The following is a 13,790-nucleotide window of genomic DNA, read 5'->3' as shown; positions in this document are numbered from 1 at the left end:
TTGCAGGGTGCATGCTTAGAAAGACAACAGCAATAGGAAATATGTTGAGGTGTGCTAACTCAAGCACACAAAAATGCAGGACAAACAGAGCTCTAGAAACCTGGCTGAAGTTTGGAAGAATTTTCTTGTTTGAGAAGAGTGGGGTAGTTTTAGAGTTTTGTTTGATGATAACAACGAGGCTGAAGAGGGAGCAGGGAGGGGGGTGTTGAAACTGCTAAATCCTTTGTTAGAGAATTGGACCAGTACCCCAACTGTTTCCTAGCTCTTCAGTGAATGGTGTGAATGGAGATTTCCCAGCTCACACCTGACAGTCACAGCAGAAATTTCCCAGGTCCTATTGGAAATTTGCTAGGTACCAGGTAGACCACAGGAGCTATTAAAGATGTTAGAAGGCCAGAGTCACCAAGCAGTCAAGAAATAATTTTGCCACCTTCCATTCATATCCATGTTTTATCTCTTTGAAATACCTTTTAGAGAAAATTGACAAAGGACTACATATATAAATAAATAAATACAAAAGAAAATAAAAGAGGGAAAGGCAGAAGTCAGGAGATAGATTTTCAGTGTTTCCTGAGGCAGGTTCCTAAAATGCAAATAAAAGCTAGAAAACAGTGTGACAGAGAAACCATCATACATTTATATGATGAACAAACAGAAGAGTGAAATTCACATACCATGCACAAACCACTTGAACCAAAAGATGTTACTATTAGAAAATTTACACAAGTCTATCTTTGCTTTATCTATATTAGCTCTTTGATCAAAATATTGCTCCAAGCCCAGTATAATACCGAGGTTCATATCCATAATATTTTTTTCCTTCCAAATCGCATTTTCAGGAAATGAAATTTTAGTTAGTCCTTTCCTACATAAGCAAGATGATTTACTGACTGTGACAATTATGTGCTGAGCTCATTGTTGTTCTCTTAATAAATGCACCAAATTTTTCCCATCAGGTTCATCTAAAAACTAGTAGTACATTGTGCTCTGATGGAGTCAAAGAAAGGAAGGGAAAGTTAATCTTGCCAGGCATTGGTAATTCTATTCAACCTAACCTACCTGAGAAATAGGTGTAACCAGATCTTGGATGGCTCTGGGATCATTTCTGTGAACAATGTAACTCATATCATCTATATGATCTTTAGGAAGAACCATTTCCAAGAATAACTTTTAATTTTATGACATGAATGTGTACAATAATGAATTTGCCTGTGAACATGATTATTTTTAAGTTTATCTTCATTGTTTCCATAAAAATTTATGGTTAATAATTAAAAGTTTGTAGTTTATACTTAAAAGTCTTCCAAGAAGATCCTTACCTAAGAATTTTGGAAAAATATTTTATATTTTTCAAAGCATCAATTTGCAAATGGCATAACCTAGTACTAAACCTGCTGGGATTTACTTTTCTTTCTCTAAGGATCTAACAAAAGAGAACTGTGTTGGCATTTCTTGTAATTTGGATTTACTAATTTATGTTTTTCTTACAGAAAATATTCTGAATGACTGGCATACTCCTAATAATTAACATATGTAGTCCACCCTATACTTAACAAAAATCCAAATAAATATGCTTTAAATTTAATCATTTTAAATTTGTACACACTTTTCTTGCTCCTCTACAAACTTATTACATTTTACAGCCTAGAAAATATCTTACTTGCACTTGCAATTAACAAAGCTTTACCCTGATACTTTTTTCAATTCATTTTTTTTCTTTAAATTCAAGATATTCATTTTGTGGGTTTCAAATTCCACAATGAATATAAGATTGTGGAGATAAAGTATGGCATCCTTCTTTTCCACACCCACGTATATATAAAATATGAAATTTCACATTTATTTTTAATTAGATCCAAACAGCTCTGAGTATAACCCTTCTGCTTTAAATTTATATTTACTGCAGATTTTGCTAAGAAAAAAATTAATTTGGCTTTTAGCTCCTAGTTCAGTTACATGGGTGTATATTACACATGGGCAAACACCTCTGACCCTAGTACCCAGGGCACTTTCCATTCTCATTTTTCTAGTGTTAAGATGTCACTCACTGGGTGCTTACCAGGAAAACACATAACTCTGGCTATGTAACACAGTTTAGGTTTCTTTTATTACACTAGAATAGTCAAAATGCATCCTTTAATTTGCTATATAGTACATCATAAAAGCATTCCCTCACTTTTGCCATCATTCTTTATTTTTCTATTCATCTTGCAAAACCAGAAATAGACATCTGATAAAGCTTAATTTTGCATTTAAGAGCTCTTGGATGGGTAATTGCCTTTAAAATGTAATAAAACATTGTCACTTAAAGGATTGCCATTTATACCTAAAAATTAACTGCAAATTAAGTGGCTAATGCTGTTAAAAAAGAAAAAAAAAGAAATTCAAATCGGGTTCAGTGTTTCTAAGAAGCAGGGAAACCACATATCATATCAGTTTGCTGCTTTCAAGGTCAGTACTAAGATCAGAGTCCCCACTGTATAATACAATTGGAAGATAAAGACACATTACTTCCCTGGGAAGCTTTGTCTGAAGCTTCAAGCACAAGTGGGTCAAGTTCCCAGTGATCCTTTGCGCCTGTCTAATTAATGACTGCTACATTTAGTTTGCCTGAGACTTTGTGATGATATCCCCCCTCCCATCCCAAAGAAAAAAAAGAAAAAAAAGAAAAACCCAAAAAACCTTATACACACCAAAATTATCCTGTTAGGTGTTCTCATTTCCAGAAGTTTGCAGTAAGAATAGCCTTTAAAAATCTCATAACAATTTTTTAATTAGTTTCTTTCACATATACTTGATTGTCTAGAAAATCTGTATTCCAAGAAATGATGATTTTTCTGCCTAAATGTTAAACATACAAATAACCTGAGATCACTTCAAATACTAATGAGTGGGAGAAATGATTACACTCTTACAAGCATGTGTTTAAGTGGTCAGAATTCACCTTGAAATGTAAAATTAATGATCATTTACTCTGGAGTTTCTGTGAGTATTGCCTAAGTATGTGGAAATGGAGTCACTCTGGTATAACTATACAATGCTGCATTGTTTCATTTCCCATGTTTCTGTGTATATGTTACTGTTTCAGTTTCATTTGTCAGCAAATGTCTGTTTACCCCTCTTCCTGTTATTAATTATGGGAAACAGGTTTTCTTGAAATATATTAGAGATTCTTTTAACTCTTGTCCAGACACTTCAAGGCAAGATATTGATGATTCCTTTAATGTCTGTACAAAGCCGGAAACTGAGTTAAAATACATTGTTGTCTCACACAGCTTACAACTTCTTATCTCTCACAGAAAAAAAAAAAAAAAAAAGAGAGAAAGAAATAATTAAAAAAAAAAATCACAGCAGCTTCTATTCCTATTACTAGACACCGGCATAACAGAGTTGGATACTTTCTTCATCAGCCACAGCTAATTGATTAACATATCACCATGTGATTTCTGAACTCAAAAATGTTTCAAAGATCAACTCAAATAGTAAAGTGCTAAAAGACAATAAGATATATTCTAATGTAAGTGTATCCACAAAGAGACAAAAATACCGACCTTATTATCGGTGTATTACAAAGCTTTTTATATAGAAACATATGGTCAGTCCATCTAGCTCTCTGTCTTTGAAATAGGAGCAAATATACTTGCATGCATTAAAATCATAAAGGAGCCAAAACATCTGGAAGTTTTAGAAGAAAAGCAAAATAGTTATGGGAGGAAAGTCCAGATTAAAAAATGCAGATATTTAATTGGGCTGTCAGTTATGTTACGAGGAAATAAGGGAAATAAGAAATAACCAGAAGCCACTGGTGGAAATTAAAATAGTTTCATAAACCATTGCCAAGCTAAAAGCAATGAAATCGGTAACATAATATGGACAGGGGCTTTCTAAACTGAGATCTGAAAAAGTTACATGTGCAATTTTATAAATTAGCCATTTCTAAAAAATCTTTTCCATTAAAGCACAATAAAATTTTTTCAGACTCTCCTCTCTCTCTTCGGTCATTAACATCGGGCAGTTATTCGGAGTTTGGCTTTCATCAATGACAAGCTCTCCCCCCACCCTCCTCACCCTGTTTCTAAGACCCTCTAATACTGCTGAGTGGCCAGAAATTACAGATGCAAGGAAAGCTGACAAATGCCTGCCAGACCCCTCCCCCAGTGCCTCGATAGTCAAAGCCCCTGCCAGAACATGCCTGAAAGCAGCGCACCGAGAGACAAAGACACAAAGATTCCATTTTCTCAGTGAAAATAGATTTCATGTGTAAAACACTAGTGAGAAAAAATTGAAAGCTGACACATATGTGCAATTTTAGAGAGGCAGGGCTGAATATTTCAAGAAGATTGAAATTGCATTTGATTGCATCAAAGCTTAACAAATGTTGTTTAACCTAAAAGTCTTTTCAGTCTGTAAAAAGACATTCAGTAGCAAGATATTTTATTTTTTTTAAGCACATGGTTAAAAAGAAAAAAGAATCTTGAGCTCAGTGGAGAGATGTTGATTACATACTACTGTTGCATAAAGAATTAACACTGGCTCACATCACAGGGTCTACAAAATAAAGGGGGAAAGTTAAAAAAAAAAAAACCCATTGAATCAAAGGGTTCAGAAAGATAATATTAAATCCTTATGAGTATGTTTCCTATAAAAAGAATCCCCTCCCAGCAGCCCCAGGGTATCATTACTGGAGAGGCAGCGAGTGGTTTATTAGAGATTCAAACCTTGGCATCTGAGCCTTGCCAAGCATGCAAGTTTTAGCTTGTGAGCCCAGGGCCCTTGGCTTGCATAGTCCCTTCTGGCATCTAACAGTGAGGGCCGTCTGGTTGGTCTCCACACGCCAGGCAGTGTGTGGGTGCAAAGGCTCAGACTGGGAGACAAAGGAAGATCATCATTTGCTATGGAAGGTCATGCTCCATGCTTTTCTTCCTACCTAAATTCATATATGCCAGCATAACATTTAGGGATGAAAGGAGAAATATGTGAAAAAAGGAAGACATAACAAAATGAATCAGGGAATTAACCTATAACATATCTTCAAGTGATATTATAAATAAATATACAGAGAGAAAGAGGGCGAGAGAGAGAGAGAGAGAGAAGGAGAAAGATAGAGGGAGAGAGAGAAGGGAGAGAGAAAGTTCGAAGTTTTGACTTAGAATGATCTTTTCATGCACGGGAAGAAGCTTCTCCCCTCTGCCTCCTTAGATTTTTAACTTTGGTGGGTGTTTGTATTTCTTTAACTTCATATACCATGCAAAGCCAATTCAGTTGTATATGAAAAGAAACTGTGTGGTCACTTTTATTTATTTTTTTAAAAAATATTATTGAAGTATAATTGACATACAATACCCTATTAGTTTCAGGTGTATGTCATAGTGGTTTGATGTTTTTATACATTATGAAATGATCCCCACAATAAGTTTAGTTATCATCTGTCACCATAGAAAATTATTGCAATATTATTGACTATATTCCCTATGCTGTACATCATATCCCCATGAATTACTTATTTTGGTACTGTAAATTTATATCTCTTAATCCCCTTCACCTATTTTGCTAACCTCCTAAACCCTCCTCACTCTGGTAACCAACAAATTATCTCCTGTATCAATGAGTCTGTTTCTGTTTTACTTTTGTTTTTTAGATTCCACATGTAAGTGAAATCATACAGTATGTCTTTCTCTGTCTGACTTATTTCACTGAGCATAATATCCTAAAGGGCCATCCATGTTGTTGCAAAATGGCAAGATTTCAGTCTTTTTTATGGCTGAGTCATATTCCAGTGTAGATATATACCACAGCTTCTTTATCTGTTCGTCTGTGGATGGGCACAGCTGCTTTCATATCTTGATTATTGTAAATAATGCTGTGATGAACAAAGGGGTAGTTCTCTTCAAATTGGTGCTTTTATTTTCTTCGGATACTTACCCAGGAATGGAATTGCTGGATCATATGTATTTCTATTTTCAATTTTTTTTTAAAGATTTTATTTATTTATTTGAGAGAGAGAATGAGATAGAGCGAGAGAGCATGAGAAGGGGGAGGGTCAGAGGGAGAAGCAGACTCCCCGCCGAGCAGGGAGTCCGATGCGGGACTCGATCCTGGGACTCCAGGATCAGGACCTGAGCCGAAGGCAGTGGCTTAACCAACTGAGCCACCCAGGCGCCCCTTTCTATTTTCAATTTTTTGAGGAACCTCCATATTGTTGCTGCACCAGTTGACATTCTAAACAACAGTGTATGAGGATTTCCTTTTCTCCACGTCCTCGCCAACCCTTGCTATCTTTTGTCTTCTTTGCGATAGGCGTTCTGACAGGTGTGAGGTGATGTCTCCTTGTGGTTTTGACTTGCATTTCCCTGATGATGAGTGATGGTGAGCATCTTTTCATGTGTCTGTTGGACATCTGTATGTCTTCTTTGGAAAAAATGTCTATTCAGGTCCTCTGCCTTTTTAAAAATCAGATTGTAGAGGTTTTTTTTTTTTTAAATATTAAGCTGTGCACATTCTTTATAATTTTGGATATTAACCTCTTATCCGTTGTATGATTTGCAAATATCTTCTCCCATTCAGTAGGTTGCCCTTTTGTTTTGTTGATGGCTTCCTTAGCTTTGCAAAAACGTTTTAGTTTGATGTAATCCCATTTGTTTATTTTCCCTTTTGTTGCCCTTGCCTGAGGAGACTGCCCCCCCACCTCAAATATTTCTATGACCAAAGAGCTCACTATGTTTTCTTCTCTCTCAAATTGAGCCTGCTTACAATCCCGTTCCAATCCTTTCAACAGCATGCTGTTCTTAATAGATAGGTTCAATATTTGCAGAATATTTGGAATGAGCTTAATATATGTTGAAAAGTGTGAGACCATTAACAGGTTAAAATGTAATTAATAGTAGCTGTCAGGGGTTAGAGACCAAGAAAGTGCACTGGGAATATTTTAATTTAAAAAAAATTACAATAAAGTTTTTAAAACTTGAGAATGCATTCTGTACTCTGCCACTCCCTTTCAAGCTCCCGCAGTTCTTAAATTCCTTTAGTCAATAGGAATATCAGAGCGAGAAAGAAAAGAAACTAACAAAGTACTTCATAATCTTATAAGAGTTGACTGAGAGGAAAAATGAGAATATTAGGTTAATCCTATGACCACTAAAACGTTTTATACAAACTCTTAATTTCCACAACAATATTCATGTCAGGAAACACTCCAGCTCTCCTTCCCAATCTAATCAAAATACTATACAGCATTTTGAACAAGATATTCATAACATTAATTAATCAAACTGCTATTTCCATTGGGTTATTAAAAATAACCAAAATGTACAAAGCATTCATCTATTTGCTATCAAAAGGGAGTGTTCCACATATTTGAGAGTTGGGAGCATGATTACTTATGAGTGTTCAGCCACTGTAAGTTTAGTGAGTCTCTGAGCCTCAGTTTCCCTTTGTATAACATGAGGAATTTTGTCAATCATAGGAAATTTGGGGAGGGGGGGGATTAATCCACAAAGGCAGTGTTGGCCCCAAAATGCTAACATACATGTGTGTACAGTGGGAAGAGAGTGTAAAACTTTTGTTGTTTTAAAACTTTAAAGTTTAATATGAAGAGCAATCCCATGTCATTAATGGAGAAAAGAAGTCTCCGGTGAATTCAGTAAAATAAATCAGGCAAAAGCTATGCAATCAGCACACCATGGACCGGTTAATTGATGTATTTGTACACATTTCAGAATGTTTCTGTAACTTTGAATCTGATACTCTGCGATCTCAAATTTCTTAAAGTATATGTGACATATTTATATTAACTTTCTCCCCCCGTTAGTCATGTTTCTGCTAAGTGGATGTGCCCGGAGTAGCTGAGTGAGCCACAGTGAATCGGCATCAGGTCCCAAACCCCAGACAGAAAATGAGCTACCTTTGGTCCCACTCCTCACCTCCAAGCCCGCTGCCTTGGCCTCACAAGACTTCAGAACAACAGTGGAGGATGTGTGTGAAGTTTTTCAGTACACCTCCTAGCAGTGCCAGCCAACAGGGTCACTCAGGCCTTTTCCGTCGTACTTCCTTGGCGGCCCCCAGAGCATCACCTCAGGGGCCAATGAACAAAGAAGAAAATTATGAAAAGAAAGCATATTGTTATATGGAAGATACCGAGGAAAATATTGCTATTCTTTTAACAGAAATGCATTCTCAAAGAGAGAATACATATGTCTAACCTAAGAAGATCAACAAACTTACACATTCGAAACAGTGTTTCTTACAGTAATTTTTTTAAGCAAATACCAGGATTCCCTAATTTAAGAGTAAAAAGGAAAATAACAATGTGCTTGTCTTCATTTAGCCTAATTGAAAGGGAGAAAACCGCATCACTTAGTCACATTCAGTATTTTCTTTTTTGAAAATTCAACTGCTATCATAGACTAGAATAATGATACAGAGATAACATTGTGTTATTTAGATAAATTAGTCTCTGTAGGGAAATTAGGTGATGAAAAACAAAGCAAATACGTTTAATATGTCTGCTAATAAAATCTAGATTTATCTATCAATTGTACTAATGGTAGGTAATATTTTAAAACCTTTTTAAACATGGGAAATACAGGGGCGCCTGGGTGGCTCAGTTGGTTAAGCGACTGCCTTCGGCTCAGGTCACGATCCTGGAGTCCCGGGATCGAGTCCCGCATCGGGCTCCCTGCTCGGCAGGGAGTCTGCTTCTCCCTCTGACCTTCCTCCCTCTCATGCTCTCTGTCTCTCATTCTCTCTCAAATAAAAAAAAAAAATTAAAAAAAATTTTAAAAAAAATAAAAATAAACATGGGAAATACATCCAAAGGAAAACGAATCCTTATAACTAATTAGCATAGCAAAGGTAGCCAAAGCTATTTATTTTATCTCTTCAGGGGTTTCTGGTTGTTGACAAGACATTTTATAGTGGGGAAACCCAGACAGTGTTTTCTAGGGCCAAATTAGTAGCCCTAGAAGAGGAAAAATTTAGGACATGAGAAATTGGCAGATCTTCTACATATTGTTGGATTGGAAAACATCCCCATAAGAGGACAAAAATCAATTTTAGCTAATTTGCTTAGCAAGGCCTGAGTTTCATTTAATATCACTTTTTGTTTTATGCAGGGATCTTGGCAAAATTTGCAACGAATCCATAAAGGAAACTGAAAGCAGTTTGATCTTCATCTTCAATGACAGTTCCACAAAAGTTAAAGAACTACATTATGTCTCCAAAGAAGAGTACAGTGGTGCCCTAAAATTAGGACATGATTAAGGTATGACATTTCTTTTAATTCAGTTGCAATGCTTTTTTCTTTCCATAATTTCTTCTTCTTTTTCCCCAGTCTCTCTCTCTCTTCCTTTTCTTCCTCTCATTAACAGATTGTCTTTTATAATTGATGTTGTTTATTGTCCTTTCATCAAATATATGCCACATCACTTAGGCGAGCCATCCGACAGGGCACCTAAATACACATTAGAAGCTCCTGGGAGCCATGAGTCGCTTTGACCGCCTCGTCAGGGAAGTTATAATAAGCATCTTGATGCCACTGAATGCAATGCTGTATTCAAATAATAGCCTTCATCTTTGCCCTCTTTAAATATAAAAGTAAACCTTGAAGCCTTTGAAGGGCCTAACCAAACAACACACATGTGAAAATGGACCAGTGAGCCTTTGGGGAAAAAAAATCCTTATGTAAAATCTGTAAAGAATCTTAGCAGTTTTTCAAGAAAGACCTCCAGGTAAATGATGGCTGTGAATGAGACACATGACCATCTCAATTATGAGGATCGTTATTGTGGGCCCTCTGTGCCATTTTTGCTCCCCGCAGGATTTTTCTTTTCTCATCAAGTTTTCAGGGCTATCTACTGTTCTCTGTGTGTAAAGCATATTTAAGTGGTCCCACAAAGCTGCACTAATTAAAAAAACAAAACACACACACACACACACACACACAAACCCTACCAAAAAGAAAAAAAAAAAACAACCACCAAAAAACTTTGTCAAGTGGTCAGACAGACTGGAACTAGAGGATTATAGGTAAGAGGGATAAAATGAAGGGTTGAAAGCTATAATTTCTATTTCTGTGGTAGCAACCGCATCAGCTATTGGAGTCAGGCAGTTTAAAGATATGGCTACTTAAGCATAGAGTCTGGGAAGAAGACATTTCAAAATATAACAGTAAATCAGGCCTCGAGTGAGAAAGATGCACTAAATGATGGGCATCCCTTGCTGGGTCCCTTTCCTGATTGTCCTGGCTTCCCTCTTCCCCACACCCATGTCTTCCACTTCCATTTGATTCCATCCCTGTCTTTGACAAGGCCATCTACTACTTTCTTTCTTCCCATTTTCATATAAATATATATATATGTATTTCTTAAACCTTATATTTTAACCCTAGTTGCTTGGCCTCTGACTACCATCGCATGCTCTATGCTCCTAGAAAACAGAGAACTTGTTTTAAAAAGGAGACGGTGCATCTCAAAGGGCTTCTTCATTTGGCCAGAGAACAGTTCGTTCTTGAACATGATCTGACTGTCGATTTTCAGAAAAAAACCCTCCCTAAAAATGGCTTTAAAGAATGTGTATGCACATATGGGTGTCAGGCAGTCAAATCTGTAGCTGGAGCAATTTGAAGAATGAATTATTATAGTGACAGGATCGTTTATAAAATGATGAGAAATATAGATGTCTGTCTAGCCTATGTAATATTCACTATGATCTTGGGAATTTCAGTCCATAATTTGGCCTTATCCTTATATTTTTTTATTGGAATTAACAGAATCAGAGAGTTGGTAGGAAGCACAGAGATTTTGTAATACAGTTCTCATACTGAAATGAAGAAAATGAAGCCCAGAAAATAATCTGTTCTAAGTCATTCTGCTTGTCTATAAATGCCATTGGTTTAATTTTAGTTTTGCATATATTTAGACAAAGAAAATATTTTCCCAGAAACTGGTTACAAATATTTGAGAAGAGATATAATCATTAAAATATGTATGTAGTAAAATGTAACTATCATTCAATAGTTGATAATCTATATTGAAATTGCCTGGGGATTTTATTCATATAGGAAAACTTACTTTCATTGTTAATATATCCTCTGATCTCTATATATGTATAATATGTAAACCAGCTCAAAGTATCTATATAAATGAACTTAATTTTTGTATACAAGTACAACCCCCTTTTGACTTTTTTGTGTTCTGATTATATATTACTCACAGTTCTGTAGTTTTAACCAGAACAAAAAGGAGTGCCCAGAAGAAAAGAAGGTAAGTTATTTCATAAGTTGGGTTGGAAATTCAGAAGTTCTTTTTCCATTACCAGCATTGTGTTCTTAAAAAAAAAAAAATAAGACAGACTCTTACTTTTTCATTTATGAGTATTCCCATAAGAGCTGGCAGAAGTTGGGGTAGGGAGGAAATCCACCATAGATACACAGCTAGACCCTATTATTAGAGGCAATTGGTTGCATCCCATAGAAAATATAGTTTGCTCTTGAAGATGGAATAGGCTTAATGTTAAAAAAAAACAACATATGTTTATAAAACAAAGATTTTACATTTTTAATTATACCCCTAAGCTGGCTTTCTAGTTTTTCTAGGATATCAGGGCATAAAAAGAAAGAAAGAAAGAAAAGAAAGAAAGAAAGAAAGAAAGAAAGAAAGAAAGAAAGAAAGAAAGAAAAGAAAGAAAGAAAAAAATATTTACTCAGATTAGTGTTGGGAACATCACATAGAAATATGTGTGGTGATGTTACTGGAAATGAGTATTTTTGTAAAGTAAACAAGTAGAATGTCTGAACTTTAAAAAGCCTGCCATACTGCCTTAAGGTTAAAAATGCAAGTCTAGATACATCTAAGAAATTGTAATTTGTTTAACTTTTTTAGTTCTAAGCATTTTCTGTTGCAAATATTTAAAAGATGGCTATGTCTTCAGTTAAAAATGATTTTGATGAAGTAGTACTACTTAGATTGTTTTCACTTTCTATAATTAAATGTACTTGCTACTTATTCAGGGCATACGTTTCAGGCCCAAATCATTGAGGACACATCTAAGTGACATAACATTTTTTTAAATTAAACAATTTTGTGACAGTTTTCAAGTTTATTTTAATTTGTGTTTTAGGGCCTTCAAATTTAGTTAAATAGCATCAAGATCTTGTCTCTATGATTGTCATAATTTAAATAATAATATGGAGCATGATAATATAATGAATACAGACTTATGGAAAAATTGCATTCCCTTAGCCAAAATGTGGGGGAAATCAGAACAAATGAGGATGAACATGATTATTTTTCCTGGTACTTTCATAGACTAATCTATAAAAGTTGGGTTTGATATATCTTGTCTTAATGGTATATGAAGAAACCCATGGCTGACATCAAAGTTTGTAGGTGTGTGGTATGTGTATTTTTAATAAAGATATCTATGATCCAACATTGCAGAGATAATTAGGCTTCACGTAAAACTACCTCTTCTAGAATCTTCAGGGACAAGGAAATGCAGCTGTGTATCACCTGCCCCTTCTACAGATAGTGCCAAAGGATCTAACTCAATGAAAATTCAAATCAGAATGCACAAAAATACAGTATTCCCAATCTGCTATTTATATTGCCAGATAAATTTTATATGCACAACAATATTTGCCCATTGTTAATTTTTATGTTGTACAATTATACTAAATTTTGAATGGCATCTTTAATAAAAGAAGCCTAGAAACATCCTTTGGCAAATAAAGGAAAAAGTCATCATGTACACTTGAGAAAACATTTTCAGAGCTATTGTAGGATTGCTGAAAGACACATTGAAAGATGTTTAAGGCTCAAGAATATATTTCATTTAGAAGCTGGGCTGTGCTTTAGTATTTTATCAACTTCATAAAATACTTGATTGATAGTGTTTCAATCATAAAGGAGATTTAGAAAGAGAAGAAATGTAAGTGAGAATCTTATTAGGAGCAGTAATTATATAGATAGCGAAGTGACTGCTTATTTTTTCAAGATGAAGTTTCATTTTAAGTAAACATTTTCAGGGAAAGAAGCTGATTAACAAAACTGAACATTCACACAAGGCAGTGCAAAAATTGAATCCCCCCATAAAAGGGGATTCAATGCTGGTCTATAATAATTAGCCATATTTCTCCACTAAGAAGAAGAGGTCTCTTCAGATCTTGATGGCTAGTGTGGATGTGGACATTTTGAGTGTAAGAAAAGGGAATTTGATTCATGTTCCATAGTTATCCGGCCATGATGGAAGGCTTTCATTTCTCCAGTGGGTATCATGGAACTTGTCTTGACTAAATAGTACTTAATTTTTCTCTCAGCCAGGGTTCCTCAACAGAGGCACTAGTGATATTTTGGACCAGATAATTCTTAGGCATAGGAGATTGTACATTGTAGCATTGTACATTGTAACACTTTTAATCAGCATCCTTGGCCTCTACTCACCAGATGTCAGTAGCATTCCTCTCTCACCACATTGATATTATCAGACATTGCCTTTGGTTGAGAGCCACATGTCTAGCCATTTTTCATTTCTTCTCTTATCTCAATTGAAAGTGAGTTATGTTGGCTTTTTGCATTATCTTTAACAGATATTTTCTATAAGGTACTCTTATGTACTAAGTGAAGAAGTGGTTTATAATGTGAATATTTCAGCAGGAAACAAAAAATTGGAATCTCAATGGTACATTCATTACTTGAAACATTAAATATTGTATTAAAAATACACAAATTATAAGGGATATTGAATGTGAGCTCATACTTTGTGCCATACATGAAAACTTGCAATGTAAGCCAGGG

At 35.3% G+C, this 13,790-nt stretch overlaps 1 long non-coding RNA gene across 12 annotated transcripts in view; it reads left to right on the top strand.

The window, feature by feature from the left end:
- Positions 1 to 13,790, top strand: part of LOC115939606 (uncharacterized) — a 92,269-nt gene that overhangs the window by 26,882 nt on the left and 51,597 nt on the right. For 7 of the 12 annotated variants that reach the window (XR_014146524.1, XR_014146523.1, XR_014146527.1 and 4 more), the window contains exons 2-3: positions 9,111 to 9,259; positions 11,211 to 11,258. This is a non-coding gene — a long non-coding RNA (uncharacterized LOC115939606). The remainder of the gene's footprint in view (positions 1 to 9,110; positions 9,260 to 11,210; positions 11,259 to 13,790) is intronic. The other 5 variants (XR_004074392.2, XR_014146531.1, XR_014146530.1 and 2 more) reach the window with 1 other exon arrangement.

Source organism: Leptonychotes weddellii, chromosome 6 (genome assembly GCF_054177405.1).
Source record: "Leptonychotes weddellii isolate Sample4059 chromosome 6, ASM5417740v2, whole genome shotgun sequence".
Lineage (NCBI taxonomy): Eukaryota > Metazoa > Chordata > Mammalia > Carnivora > Phocidae > Leptonychotes > Leptonychotes weddellii.
The sequence above is the reverse complement of the archived record's forward strand: the minus strand, read 5'-3'. Positions and strand labels throughout refer to the sequence as shown.